Below are 15954 nucleotides of genomic sequence, written 5' to 3'. Positions count from 1 at the left end.
CGCTGGTGTTTCTGATCCAGAAACGTGCAGTTTTATTTTGGCTGCTGATACCCCTTGTCCATTTTATTACGATTCCCACCCACATACACGTCCCCTTCCTTTCGAAAGTTGACACCTTAATGCATGTTAATATATTGCATGCTACAATCTGCGACCTCGACACTTTAAACAGAGCGAGAGAGAGAGAGAGAAACCAGTGGGAGCAGGAATGGCCTTCTGTGTTTCGATCAGAGAAGCCAGTAGCTTGTAAGACTGGCAAAGTCTCTGGGATATCAGGCTCCAGACATTGGCAATGAGGTAAGTTCATGAATATTGTGTCTATTCCCAGTGAAAAGCCAATTAAATCTGTCTCGTTGATGGTGTTGCTATTTTTATCAACAGCTACAATCTGTCGTGATTTTTTTTCTCTCTCTGTCAAATCACTTTCGAATTGTACAAATCGTAAGGGGAAAATTTTGGGTCCTCCTTCGCTTTCCCTAAGACACTGGCCGACTCGGTTTTCAAAAGACCGTTTGCGGAACTGAGCTTCTTTGGGCTGGGGTTCTATCCGTGGGGGGAACACGTTGTCGGTGCAGAGCTCATGGCTGCGCCATTGCAGCGAAGTTGGGGGTGGGGGAGGCGGGTGGGGGGTTGGTTAGAATCGGCCAGACTGCCGCCCTGTCTCCTTGGAGACTATCGATTGTCCCTAACGAATGGGCTATACTCTCCGGGTCCACCCCCATGCCGCTTTCCTGTTCCCTATTGCCCACCCCAACAGCCCACCTGCCACACGATTGTCTCGTTCACTTACGCACAGAACAAACACACACACAGACCCCCATATAGACACTGACATATGCGTGCTCACGCGCGCACACACACACACACACACACACACACACACAGAGTCTGTGTTGTCTTTTTGAAATTCAGACTGCAAGACGACAGTACGGAAGGACCCTTGTGCCTCACCCTCGTATTTTGTAGCACACTCAGTCTGTCAGGCCACATCTACAGTCAGCGCTGCAGGGTACTGGGAATCAGTGATGAGGCCCCATCGACTGAATGTGGCACTTTTCCAAAGTCAACTTCCACAGAGGCAACGTGCAACAAAAAAAAACCCTGAAACCTTTGCCTTACGCTCGGGATTATTCACTTCGTCTGGCATCGGTCCACAGTGTTGAGGGGCGCGGATTGGGGATGGGTGGTCTGAAGAGTGTTTTACAAGACCGACAGCGAAAACTGTAAATCTTCCACTTCTTGAAGCAATAATATTCATTTTTCATTTAATGAAGTAGAGTTTAGTTCAGGAACTACACCAGGCAGCTAAGCAGCACAATGTTAACCCATTCAAAGCCCCCGTCCATTACATCGGGTTAAACCCGACATGTCTCAGCAGCACGTGGCCTATCTGCTCATTAGAATGAACCACTGGGGTGTTCTTTGTATTCCACTTTTCTATCCAATTTGGGACAACTCTCCCCCCACTATCCCCCACCCCTGCCCCACCCATCGACGCTGTTGATTCGACTGAGGCTCACTGGGTCTCCCTTCCTGAGTCAAGAGATTGTGCTTCAAAGCCGCTCCGGGGACTTGGCCGCATGTTCCAAAGGCAACACTTGCACAAGGCCGCGCTGAGGGAGTGCCACGTTTTCGGAAGTGCAGTCGTTCAAATGAGACGTTAGCTGTTAGGGCGTGTGGAGAAAGAAAAAGAGCCGACGGTGCAGTTTCAAGGGAGAGCAAGCCTGGTGCTCCCTGGTGTTCTGCGCCAAGGTTCACTCGGCAGATTATCCGACCCGTTTCCTTGATGCTGTTAGTGGGATCTTGCTGTGTACAAACTGGCCACCACCAGTTGCCAGATCTTTGCCAGACTTCAGTCATCAAGAGTGCAGACCTCAGTTTGCCCTGGGGCAGGCTGAGCTTAATGAAAGGAGCGATATATAAATGCAAGTCTCTTTACTTCCTGTTTGAGTTGAGTTAAGTGCCCGGTCTTCATTGTGTGAGTGCAGACAGCATGTGTGAAGAGTGTGAGGGTGGGGTGGGGGAGTGGGGAAGGGGTGGCGGTTGCACGGAGAGAGACACTGGAGGTTGGGGAGCTAATTCCTTTCACAATATCTGCAGATGTCATCTGTAAGCTGGGGTCACTGGAAAAATGTTGGGAAGGACTGGCTGCTTTTCTTGTCCCCCTTCTCCTCCTCCTCCTCCTCCTCAGCCCAGGGTGTGAAAGCTGATTGCAACACCAATAACTGCTCCAATGAGGAGTGTCGGTGGGCCATTTGGCCCTCTGGGCCTGCCCTGATATCTCGTAAGATCTTGGCTTCCTCGACTAAAATGAACTTACTCAAGAAAGGCTCGGGATTGAGTCTGCACCCTTCAGTATTAATTCTCAGAACAGGATGTTGCTGATAAGGCTGACATTAATGGCTGATCTCTGCATGCAAATTAGGAGTTGGAGCGGACTCGACTGTTCAATAAATTCATGGCTGATCTGATAACTCCACATTCCTGCCTATCCCCAATCGCCTTTCGGTTAGCAAGAATCTATTTACTTGTGCCTTTAAAATATTCAAAGACTTTGCTTCCACCGCATTTTTGGAAGAGAGTTGCAAAGACTCACGACCTTCTGTGAGACAGCATTCCTCCTGAACTCTGTGTGAAATGCGCAGCTCCTTATTTTTAAAGCCAGACCTCTCCCACCCACCCCCTCCCCCCAGTTGTCGATTCTCTTGCAAGAGGAAAACATTTTCTCCGCAATACCCTATCAAGACCCCTCAGGATGTTGTATGTTTCAATAAAGTCACCTTTTACTCTTCTAAATTTTGCAAGTCCTGGCTGTTCAACTGTTTCTTATAAGACATCTTGCTTCTTGAGAATAAGAAGTAAGATGTCTTGCAGCCCAGGTGGAGAATATGCTTCCACAGTGCTGTTTGGCCATTACATTGTTAACTCGAGAAGGGCATTCAGTTCCAAGTAAACACCTAGAGCACTTAAAAAGGAGACTCCACTGTAACACAGTGACAGAAGCTAGGAAGCAGATATGGAAATAGAATGATACAGCACAGGAGCAGGCTCTTCGGCCCACCATACCTGAGCTGGCCGTGATATCTTTCTAATCTAATCTTATTTGCCGGTGCATGATCCATATCCCTCTATTCCCAGCTTGTTCATGTGTCTGGGAGAAGGTGAGGACTGCAGATGCTAGAGATCAGAGTCGAAAAGTGTAGCGCTGGAAAAGCACAGCCTGTCAAGCAGCATCTGAAGAGCAGGAGAGTCGACGTTTTGAGCATAAGCTCTTCATCAAGAATGAGCTTCATGTTTGTGAGACATGATTTCCCCCATACGAAACCATGCTGACTATCCTTAATCATTCCTTCCCTTGCCAAATGCTTCTAAATCCTAACTTTCAGAATCACCTCCGACAACTTACCCACCACTGAAGACCTTTGACTATAGGAGTTGGAAAGTCTTGTTCAGGTTGTACTGGACTTTGGTGAGGCCTCTTCAGTTCTGTGTCCAATTCTGATTGCCCTGTTATAGGAAGGATATTAATAAGCTGGAGAGCGTTCAGAAAAGACAAACCATCCATTCCCAGTAACATCCTGATTTGAAATATAAGGAGAGGTTGGATAAGTTGGGAACTTTTTCTCTGGAGTGTAAAAGGTTGAGGGTGACCTTATAGAGGTCTATAAAATCGTGAGGGTTCTAGATAAGGTGAATGGCAGGTGTCTTTTCCCTTTGACAAGGGGGCATATTTTTAAAGTTGAGAGGAGAAAAATTTAAAAAGGACATGAGGAGCAACCTTTTACACAGAGAGTGATTTGTGTGTGGAATGAATTTTCAGAGGAAGTGGTGCGTGTGGGTACAGTTACAATGTTTAAAAGACTTTTGGATAAGTACATAAACAGAAAATATTGGAGGGATATGAGCAAATGGAGGCAGGTGGGACTGGTTTAGATTAGGATTATGGTCACCATGGACTGGTTGGACCAAAGGGTCTGTTTTCATGCTGTATGACTCTATTCTGGAGAAACTCTAGAGGTCTGGCAGCATGTGTGGAAAGAAAGCAGAGTTAACATTTCAGTGACACATCCTCAAGACCTGAAGCATTAACTCTGCTTTCTCCCCAGTGATGCTGCCAGACCTCCTGAGTTTCTCCAGCAACTTCTGATTTTGTGTCTGATTTCCAGCATCTTTGGTTTTCTATCCTGTTAAACTTGCCCCCTCTCACCTTTGTTTGACATTTCCACCCTGTAGTGTCCAGGGATGTGCAGGCTAGATGCATTAGCCATGGGAAATGCAGGGTTACAGGGATAGAGTAAAAGGGTTAGTTCTAGGTGGGATGCTGTTTGAAGGGTTGGTGTGGATTTGATGGACTGAATGGCCTGCTCCCATACTGTAGGAATTTTGTGTTTTTAAGATCAAGTGATGAGTTGCTACAGTGCTTCTTGATGATAGTCTGCACACCACTGACGAAGCTCAATGGTTCCAAGCTGTGGGAGGCACTATCTCTTCTGTCTCCCCCTTTTCTACTTGAGATGAAGCAGCAGTGTTGGAAAGCCTCATAGCCATGTGGAGCCACTGCTTGGCTGATGAATTTGTGCTTTGTTGTCTGATTTGGAATCTTCCAGAGAAGGAGGAGTAAACAGACCAGAGAGCGACAGCTCCATTTTTGGTGAATGAGACACTGTGTTTTCAGAGGCACCAGAGTCAAGTCTTCTGTGTAGGAGAAGGTGAGGACTGCATATGCTGGAGATCAGAGTCGAGAGTGTGGTGCTGGAAAAGCACAGCCAGTCAGGCAACATCCGAGAAACAGGAGAGTCAACATTTCGAGCATAAGCTCTGCATCAGGAATTTGGGGGATCCCAACGGGGCTGAGAAATAAAGGTGAGAGGGGGTGGGAAGGTAGCTGGGAATGCAATAGGTAGATGAAGGTGGGGGGGCTGATGGTGATGGGTTGGAGGGGAGGATGGAGCAGATAGATGGGAAGGAAGATAGGTAGGACCGTTCATGAGGGCAGTGCCAAGTTGCATGGTTGGAATTAGAATAAGGTGGGAGGGGGACAGGAAATGAGGAAACTGGTGAAATCGACATTGATCCCATGTCGTTGGAGGGTCCCAAGATGAGGTGTTCTTCTTCTAGTCCTCGGGTGGCTAGAATTTGATGATGGAAGATGCCCAGGACTTGCATGTCCTTGGTGGAGTTGAAGTGGTCGGCCACGTGGTGGTGGGGTTGATTGGCGCATGTGTCCCAGAGATGTTCTCTGAAATGTTCCACAAGTCGGCCTCCTGTCTCCCCAGTGTCGAGGAGACTACACCGAGAACAACAGACGTGGTGGCTGAGGTGTTTGGATGAGCAGGAAAATCACTGCCGGATGCGGAAGGATCTTTTGGGGTGTTGAATGGAGGTGAGGGGGGAAATGTAGGCACAGGTTTTACACCTTTTGCGGTGGAAAGGGAAGGTGTAGGGTCAATGGGATGACGAGGATTGCTTGCTAATGTTTCCACTCTTGTCATGATGGCACCATGCCATAGGCAGCTCTGGTATAAGAACAGAGGATGCTGGGAATACTTAGTGCGCCTGGCAGCACTCGCGGAAAAAGAGACAGTCAACGTTTCAGCTCCATGAGCTACCATCAGAACATTAAAAACCAACGGGCCTTGACCAAGTCAAAGGGAGAAGAATGAAAGGGATAAGACGGAGAGATTGAATAACAAAAGGTTTCATGATGCAAGGCAAAGCGTGTTGGAGTGAGGCAAATAAAGAAACAAAAGATGTGTTGAGAGGAGGTGTGAATGGCAGGACAGCTGTCATCCAAAAGCAAGGAGTAGGGAAAGAAATGCAAAGAACTGAACCAGAAAAACAAGGTCACAATCTAAACTTTTGAACTCAAAGCTGAGGCCATGAGGTTGTAAAGTGCCCAGTTGAAAGATGCTTGAGCATCTTCATTGGAACACTGGAGCAACTTGGCTTTACCTGGGAACATCGAGATTTTCAATGGGTCTGGAGAATGGAAACAAGCTGCCTAGTCCAACAGACCAATGTTATTGTTTCAGCTCTGCACACTTGTCCTCTTCATCTCACACATTTATTCCAGGGTTTCCCAAAGTATGGTGGCAGGGTGTGATGTTGGATCCCCAATTTGGGAAGTGAGCCAGTGTTTTGAGATTGTGAAATCTGAGGCAGTAATGGCTACCATGGGTTATGGATCACGTACCAACAGAAACGCTCTTGTTTGAACATCCCCTTGCTCTCACTGATGTCACTGGGAGGTCATCGCCATTTTCAGGCCCCGAGAAAGGATTACAGTGGGAATAGGTTTGGAAAGCATGGCTCAAATTCCCTCTCCAAAATAGGGAGAAATTTCTTCACCTAGAGAATGGTGCACCTCGGGAATTTTCTACCACGGAAAGTGGTTGAAGCTAAAGCATTAAACATTTTCAATAAGAAGATAGATATAATTCCCAGGGCTAAAGGGATCAAAATATAGGGAGAAAGCGGGAACAGGGGATTGAGTTGGACAATCAGCCATGATCATGTTGAAGGCAGAACAGGCCAGAAGGGCTGAATGGCCTACTCCTGCTCTGATTTTCCACGTTTCTCCCCATGTCTTTATTTAGTTTCTCCTTCGATGTACTTGTCTTATCCTTCTCAACCATACCCTGTGGCAGCAAGTCCTCCACAGTCTGTAGTTTTTGGGTAAAGGGATGTCTCCAGTATTTATTATTGAGTTTATTGATGATTGTCTTATATCTAAGGCCCTAGTTTTTGATTTCCTGACAATTGTATTTACTGCTTCCCTATCAACCCTTTGTGTAATTTTTAAGGTCTCTATCAGGTCAGCTGCTAGTCTTCCCTTTTCCAGAGAAGAGAGAGTCAGCCACTTTAATATTTACAGATTGAATTAACCTCTCAGTTACAGCATCATTTTGTGTACATCTTTGCATGCAACCTCTCCTGCTCTTATCTGGCATTTAATAATGTGGCAGCCAGGTCAATGTATGGGATATTCAGTTGGCCCATCCTTTGCAAAATATTGAGAATGTTCTTTGAGGGCTATGGATAGGGGGAATAGTCAAGGTCTTTTCCCTGGGTTGGGGGAGTTCAAACCTAAAGGGCTTTGGTTTAAGGTGAGAGGGAAAAGATTTAAAAGGGTCCTAAGGGGTAACTTTTTCATTGTACCAGAGGCTGGTACAATTACAACATTTAAAGTTAAAAATCACACAACACCAGGTTATAATCCAACAGGTTTATTTGGAAGCACACTAGCTTTCAAAAAGGTAGTGCTTCCAAATAAACCTGTTGGAGTATAACCTGTTGTTGTGTGATTTTTAACTTTTTCCACCCCAGTTCGACACAGGCTCCTCCATGTCATACACCATTTAAAAGGCATCTGGATGGGTAAATGAATAGGAAGGGTTTAGAGGGATATGGGCCAAATGCTGGCAAATAGGACGAGACTTATCCAGGATATCTGGTTGGCATGGACAAGTTGGACTGAAGGGTTTGTTTCCATGCTGTACACTTCTATGACTCTAAGCAGATTTTTTACAGTCCTGTAATAAAGGCAAAATTTTGTGGGTGCTGAAAATCTGAAATAAGAATAGAAATTGTTCGAGAAATTCAGTAGGCCTGACAGATTTTTAAAATTTATTCTCTGGATGTGGGTGTTGCTGGTTAGGCCAGCATTTATAGCCCAGCTCTAATTGCCCAGAGGGCAGTTAAGAGTCAGCCACATTGCTGTGGGTCTGGAGTCACACATAGGCCAGACCTGTTAAGGATGACAGTTTCTTTCCCCTCGAGACAAACAGTGTTCACATTTCCAGCCCAAAGGGTCTTAGCCTCTGAGAGTTGTAGAATTGTACACACAAAAACAGTCCAACAAGTCCATGCCAACCAAATATCCTAAATTAATGGAGACCCAGTTTGCCAGCATTTGGCCTATATCCCTCTAAACTCTTCCTATTCATGAACCAACCAGATGCCTTTCAATATTGTAATTATACTTTAAGGTCTCTGTACAGGGAAGCTTTAAAGCTTATTGATCATTCCAAATGATATGTTTCACATCTTCTTGCTTTTAAGTCTTGTTTCCAAAGTGTCATTGGTTTCAGTTCTTTGGCTTTGTGACATCTAATCTTGACTCCAGAAAATCAGCATTGGCTGTTCAATCGTGTCTAGATTAGAGTGGTGCTGGGAAAGCTGTTGTGCTTTTCCAGCACCACTCTAATCTAGACTCTGATTTCCAGCATCTGCAGTCCTCACTTCTGCCCTGTTTAATCTTGTGGTCCAGAGTGTCCTGTCTTTAAACATAAGCATGGTCCAGCATGGATCCTAAAGCCTGGCTAATGTTTCCCCTCCGTCAAGGGTAATGGGCCTGAAGCCAGTGGTGGGAATACCAAACACACAAGCAATTAATTCAGCCCCTCAAAGTTGCCCCACAATTCAAGTGAGCCACTTATCTGTACTTCAGATCCAATTAGCTATTTAAGCTCTATATATCCTTTAAAATACTTATCTCATGAAAATACCTCAGCCTTTAAAATTTCAATTTTCCCCCCTATTTCCGCAAGCCTTTGTAAGAGAGAGTTCCAGATTTTATGACCCATCACATGAAAAATTGTTGCCTGATTTTGCCTGGATTGTTTGAGCTCACAATGTAAAATTTATTTTACTTAATTCCTACCCCTCAGTCATAGTGTTCCTATTACAAAGAAAAGCTAAACCAACACTGACTGCAATAATCTGCATCTATATTGATTTTTTAACAGAGTATAATGCCCTTAGTTGTTTAACTGTAGAGTTATTGGGCTAAGTTTACCACTGAGCTGCATATGGAGACTTACATAGAACATAGGATGTTACAGTGTAGTACAGGCCCTTCAGCCCTCGATGTTGCGCCGACCTGTGAAAATAATCTGATGCCCATCTAACATACACAGTTCCATTATTATCCATATGTATGTCCAGTGCCTAAATCTTGTGTCCAAATCTTGGTCACAGGGATAGGTTTTAAAGAGATTCTAAAAGAAGATGGGAGGGACAGTGAGGTTTGTAGATAAAGTTCCAGAGCTTACAGTCTAGATATCTAAAGGCACATTCACAATTGTGGCACAGTGAAAAATTGAGGATGCTCAGAAGGACAGAACTGGAAGAGAGCAGAGCTCTCAGAGCACTGTAAGACTGGAGGAGGTTAATAGACATAGGGGCAAAGTGGTGAAGTTAAAAACAGAAGTAGCTGGAAAAGCTCAGCAGGTCTGGCAGTGGAGAGCAATCAGAGTTAGCGCTTTGGGTCCGGTGACCATCCCTCAGAAATCATTCAACCTGAAAAGTGAACTCTGATTTCTCTCCACAGATGCTGCCAGATTTTGCTGAGCTTTTCCAGCTACTTCTGTTTTTAACTTCACCACTTTGCCCCTATGTCTATTAACCTCCTCCAGTCTTACAGTGCTCTGAGAGCTCTGCTCTCTTCCAGTTCTGTCCTTCTGAGCATCCTCAATTTTTCACTGTGCCACAATTGTGAATGTGCCTTTAGATATCTAGACTGTAAGCTCTGGAACTCTATCTACAAACCTCACTGTCCCTCCCATCTTCTTTTAGAATCTCGTTAAAACCTATCCCTGTGACCAAGATTTGGACAGTGGAGAGAAATCAGAGTTAGCGCTTTGGGTCCGGTGACCGTCCCTCAGAAATCATTCAACCTGAAACGTGAACTCTGATTTCTCTCTGCAGATGCTGCCAGACTTGCTGAGCTTTTCCAGCAGTTTCTGTTTTTGTTTCTGATCTTCAGGTGTTTTGGTTTTTAAACCCATGAAACTATTTGGAAGCATAGATGAGAATCTTAAAAAACTGAAGTGTTGTCAGTGTGGATCAGTGAGCAGTCAGGAGTGAGAGGTGAGTAATACTTGATGTAAATTGGGATATAGGGAGCAGTTTGGGATGAGCTCAAATTTACAAAGGGATGCAAGATGGGAAAGCTGCCAGGAGAATTATTACAATGCTGTAGTTGAGACTGCAGGCAGCTTCGAATCTTCCTGATTTATACCCTTCAGTACTAGGCATAGTAATGGCATAGGCAATGAACTATCAGGGGAAGCAGATTGTACAATCGTCTGAAGTTGCAATATTGCCACTCCTTCCACATCCCCTGCTCAAATAAAAAACTACCACAAGTAGCCGTAACTGGGAAGGCCTCCTGGATAATAAGGTCAGATTGATGTCATACCTTTTCATCTGGCTTTTGTGGTCCATGAGATAAGCAGCCAATTTGTACTGAGTGACAGGAACAATTCGTTTAGCAGCTGCACTTCACAGTTCCCAGTGCACTTCAACTTCCTGCACTGGGACTCTCTGATTTTCAAGTCAAGAAGGTCCAATAGTACCAGGCAGCTGTAGAATTAAGAGAGAGTCAGGACTGAGTTTGTGAACAATGAAGGAAGAGGCGTTGACACCATGATTGGCATATCTTTGGAACATCCAATTATATTCATTCTGATGTCTGCTCCATGTGGTAGTGTAAAAGACAAATGTGTGAATAGTAAGTTCCCAAACATAATGGGTTTTAAGGTGTTTGTTGAGAGATCAGTATTGTCTAGGGCACTAAAGTTAGATTCCCTGCCCTTGGATCTTTTACATCCAATGGCAGATTTTGTTCTTGGGTCCCTGAAGTGAGCCTTGAACCAAGGACCTTATGACTCTGAGGTGCAAGTGCTGCTCATAGAGCCAAATCTTTTTTAAGGAATAAAGTCAGACCTGCCACTTTAATTCACGTCATCTCACTACTGTAGACTTTTTTTCTCTTCCACTCACCAACAGGAAATTCCAGGTGTACAGGATAATAACCTGGGGATCAGAGGGGAAAAAAAAAATTCAGGAGAGATTATCAACGCAACATGTGTTGGAGAAAGATTCATCAAGCTGTTATTTTGCTTTTTGGCTTGTGTGCGGAACACTTGACAAGAAGGTCTTGTGCTTCTAGGAACTCAGCCAGAATACCTTATCCTTATATGACCCTCGATTGGGGCCCTAATCTTATATTGTATTCAGAAACAGGATTCTCAGTCCTCCTTGTAAGGAGAGAAGTCCTTTCATTTTGCAGAGTAGTTGTATACTTGGTGAATCTTATAGCGCAAAATGAGGCTGTTCAGCCCATCGTATTTGTACCGGTTCTGTTCAAGAATTACCAGTCAGTCTCGTTTCCCCTGCTCCTTGCTTTTTTTTTTCTTTTTCAAACTGTTCTCAAATTTCCTTTTGAAGGTTCCTACTGACTCCGCTCCCCCCACCCTTTCAGGCAATGCATTCCAAACCGTAAACAAATCGCTGTGCAAGAAAAAAATCTCCTAATCTCCCCTCCGGTTCTTTTTGCCAATTATATAAAATGTCTGTCCTCTGGTTACCAACCGTCCTGCAAGTGGAAATAGTTTCCCCATATCCACTTAATCAAAACCTCTCAAGATGTTTTAAGAATGCAAAGAGCCATCAGAGCCCTCCCTAACCCAGCGAAAGATTGTGTCATCAGCAAAAAAGTTGTCCCTCGGGCTAAAGGTTTTGAGCACTGAGAGAACGCTGGACAAGAGTGCAACTCGGAAAGCACTGCATGAAAACTGTTTCTGAAATCCTGTGTTATAAAATCGAGTTTTTTCCCAAAACGTAAGCAGCCCTGATTAACACTGAACAGCAAGCCGTTTTCATATGGGAGTGGGGAATACACAGTTGCTTATCCCCAGAGCAGGGTAAGGATTGCTTTGACTATGGGGCGGATCGGTGGCTCAGTGGTTAACACCGCTGCCTCACAGCACCAGGAACGCAGGTTCAATTCCAGCCTTGGGTAACTGTCTGTGTGGAGTTTGCACATTCTCCCTGTGTCTGTGTGGGTTTCCTCTGTGTGCTTCGGTTTCCTCCCACAGTCCAAATATGTGCAGGTTAGATGAATTGGCCATGTTAAATTGTCCATAGTGGTACGTGCATTAGTCAGAGGGAAAAGTGTTTGGGTGGGTTACTCTTCGGAGTGTTGGTGTGGACTTGTTGGGCCGAAGGGCCTGTTTCCGCACTGTAAGGAATCTAATCTATGGGAACCCAAATTGCCCAGGCAAGCATACTTATTATTGGGTGTTTAAAGAAACAAACTAGCTTATTGGGGCATTAGTGTCATAGACTGATACAGGTCTATGGCACAGGAAAAGGCCCTTTGGTCCATCACGTCCATTGCAGCCACATAACTATTCGAATGCCATAGCCTTTTGTGTCTTAGCATCACAAATGTACATCTAAATCCTTCTTCGATCTTATGAGGGTTTCTGCCTCTCCTACCTTTGCAGGCAGTGAGTTCTGGATTCCCACCACCCTCTGTGTGAAAAAGGTTTCCCTCAAATCCCCTCTAAACTGCCTGCACCTTACCTTAATCTGTATCCGCCACCACCACCACCAACGCCTGGTCATCAAGGTGAAACATTTGGCCCTCTCCATCCTGTCTATACCCCTCATAAGTTTTTACATCTCAAAGAATGTGGGCAATATCTTTCCACTCACCAAGTCTTTGACACTCAGGATTTCCAATAAGTATCTAAAGAAATGTGCAGGTTAGGTGAATTGGCCATGCTAAATTGCCTGTAGTGTTAGGTGCAGGGGTAAATGTAGGGGAATGGGTGTGGGTGGGTTGCGCTTCGGCGGGTCAGTGTGGACTTGTTGGGCCGAAGGGCCTGTTTCCACACTGTAAGTAATCTAATCTAATCTAATCTAAATCCTTTGCTTTACAGGAAGTAAAGATATTGAGAAAATATGCAAAGACCAGCATGAAGTGAAAGGTTCTACGACAGCCCTGTGACAACAAGGTAGAAGATATGTCTTCACTTCCCTTTCATCCCACTGGGACCTAAGTTACTCCACAAATAATCATAATAAAATAAGTGTGAGGTTGAGGCTGCTACCTGCATGTGTTGTAAACAATCTCTTCGGACCTTTCTGGGAACGTGGGACAAAAATGAAAATGGACAGAAGTTTGATTTTTGTTCATAATTAATTTTGTAGACACACACACACACACACACACACACACACACTCTCTCTCCCTCTCTCTTTCTCTATCTGTCTGTCTCTGTCTCCCTCACTCACTCTGTCTCTGCCTCTCTCTCTCTCTCCCCCTCGCACCCTGTCTCTCACTCTGTCTCCCTGCTCTGTCTCTCAGACACAATTTGTCACTGTTTCTGTCACCGTCAGCACGGTGGCTCAGTGGTTAGCACTGTTGCCTCACAGCACCAGGGATCCGAGTTCACTTCCAGCCTCAAGCAACTGTCTGTGTGAAGTTTGCACATTTTCCCCGTGCCTGCATGGGTTTCATTCAGGTGCTCTGGTTTCCTCCCACAATCCAAAGATGTGCAGGTTAAGTGAATTGGCCATGCTAAATTGCCCAAAGTGTTCAGGGATGTGTAGGGTAGGTGCATTAGTCAGAAGTAAATATTGGGTAGGGGAATGCGTCTGGGTGGATTACTCTTTGGAGAGTCTGTGTGGACTTGTTGGGCTGAAGGGCCTGTTTCCACATTCTCACACTCTCTCTCTCTGTCACTTTCTGTCTCTCTCTGATTCAGATTTGACATTCAACCCTACCTCACACAGAGTTTGTGATCTCATCTGGAGGAGGCAGTAAGCTTAGACAAACCACCTGAGGGAAGGACATAAAAAGGTGCTTGCCTTGCCCTTCTCTAGTGCACTTCAGAGTAGTTGGTTTGACAGGAACATACACAGGGGAATGTTTAGTGGTTTAACATGCACCTCATCTCAACAAGGCCCAGCAAGAGGAATGGAGGAGCTGTGGGAATGTCTTAAGAAATGAAGAGGGGAAAAAGATAAAATATGTGCTGCATCCTGATGCTTTTCATTTGAGATTAAGAAACCTTGATGAGGGGCCAAGGCAAATAGTTGAGGAAGGGTCACTGAGAGAACCATAGGAGAGAAGATGAGGCTAGAAAGGAAGTTGTGACAAAGTCTTGTCAATCTAGATTTCCAATGTCTTTCTGACTGCATGCTAAAGGAAGGAATTGTCTGCTTTGAAGTGTTGCCCAGAGTGAGTTAGAGCAGGTCATAGTGCAATCAGAGTTGATGTCAACAAAGTGAGGAGGGGGAATGGGATAAGTTAATTTATAGAGAAGCAAGGGAGATAGGCCCAGAGGAGCATTGACCATTAAGGACAGAAAGATTACAACCAAGAGACAAGTTTGGATAGAAAGGAAAAACAGCCAGTGGCATGACAATTGCTCCTCTGCAGTCCCCAGTACAGTATAGGTTACTGTCTGTACATTGTGCTCCCTGCCAGATATATAATATGGTTTAGCCTCCCCGTGTCAAGACCAAAAGCCACATGAAGCATGCAGGAGATTAACTTTCATTTGGAAACAAGTTCAATCAGGTAACTAATGATTGGGCGTAGTCTAATAACCTGATCATACACCAATTAGAATTGTTTTTCAAACTTTACTGAAAAGGAATATTATACTCAGCTATCCCCCTAGCCTGTGCCCCATTGAAATAACTCACCAGCCTCCGTTTCTAATAACTAGCTCTAAATTCTGACTTGTAAGAGAGCTCTTATTAAAATCCAAACCGTCCAGACTCACAAACCATAATGGAAAGTAATACTTGAATTGCAGCTGTTGTTCTGGCAATGAATACAAATGGATTTGGTTCATTGGAATTCTGTACAAAGAAAGTGAGCACAAAGTGATTTGATCTGTGTGAATTTTGCATGATGGGTGGCTCAGTGGTTAGCATTGCTGCCTCATAGCACTAGGGATCCCGGTTCAATTCTAGCCTCAGGTGACTGCCCATGTGGAATTTGCACATGCTCCCTGTGTCTGCGTGAGTTTCCTCCAGGTGCTCTGTTTTCCTCCAATGTTCAAAGATGTGCATTGGCTGTTGTAGACTACCCTAGTAGATTAGCTAGGGGAATGCAGGGTTACAGGGATAGGGAAGGGGGGTGACTGTGGGTGGGATGCTGTTTGGAGGGTCAGGATGACTCAAAGGACCGAATGGCTTGCTTCCATACTGAAGGGACTCCTATGATTCTTGGAACTGTCCTCTTGGAATCCTACACTATAGGAGTCAATGGAAAAGGGTGAGACCTATGAGAATTTTATACAATTGGCACGATTGAGAAGTGTATTTGGATAATTGCAGTTCCAGAAAAGTGGGTGATTCAGAAAGGGGTTTTATTCATTCAAATTTTGTGCAGTGGAATAAATGTATGATCCATTGGAATTCAATAAAGTGGGAGTGGTGGGAAGGGTGTTGGTCCATTAGAATTTTATACAATAGAATTAAATAGGAAGGGCATTTAATATATTGGAATTATCACAATGGGTGTGAATGAGAAGGGGGTTTGAGCTTTTTGAATTGTATGCAAAGGGAGTAAATGGGAAGAGGATTCATCTATTGGAATTGTACATAATTTGATTGAATAAAAAGAGTATTTCTTTAACTGGAATCATGTACAATTTGAATGAATGGGAAAAAGGGATTGCTCCATTAGCATTCTATACATTGGGAGTCTATACATTGCAATGAAGTGGTTACAAAGTGACTGAGATGCAAAGTGAGGTATTTCAGAATACTTCACTTTTGGAAGGGATAGGCCAAAAGGAAAGGGAAGATTTGTCTTTGTTGAGATTTTGTTCTGTAAGCCTTATATAGTGTAGAGTAGTGTATAAATCAGCAAATTAGAGAGATGTTTAATAATGGGAACACTGCATGCAATCTTGGCAACCTAGGTATGAAGAATATACTCCAGAGAGAAAGCAAGGAATGCTCATTGGAAAGGCTTCTGATAAGAGCATTGACCAATTAAAAGCAGTTTGAGCTTGGTAGGTTGAGATTCCCAGGGATTGAGAAGAGTCAGCATTGAGTTGATGTTATTGAGATCTATAGGCTGGAGGTGGAAGATTTCTCAGCTCGGTGTGTTTAACTCAGGAAAGATTGCCCCATCAGATG

At 44.5% G+C, this 15954-nt stretch overlaps 1 long non-coding RNA gene across 1 annotated transcript in view; it reads left to right on the top strand.

Annotated features, from left to right (window-relative positions):
* LOC132820873 (uncharacterized) overlaps positions 1-15954 on the top strand; it is a 299239-nt gene that overhangs the window by 174589 nt on the left and 108696 nt on the right. Inside the window, exon 5 of the long non-coding RNA XR_009645251.1 lies at positions 12732-12806. This is a non-coding gene — a long non-coding RNA (uncharacterized LOC132820873). The remainder of the gene's footprint in view (positions 1-12731; positions 12807-15954) is intronic.

Source organism: Hemiscyllium ocellatum, chromosome 12, assembly GCF_020745735.1.
Source record: "Hemiscyllium ocellatum isolate sHemOce1 chromosome 12, sHemOce1.pat.X.cur, whole genome shotgun sequence".
Lineage (NCBI taxonomy): Eukaryota > Metazoa > Chordata > Chondrichthyes > Orectolobiformes > Hemiscylliidae > Hemiscyllium > Hemiscyllium ocellatum.
Note: the sequence above shows the minus strand (reverse complement) of the source record. Positions and strands in the feature narration are given on the sequence as shown.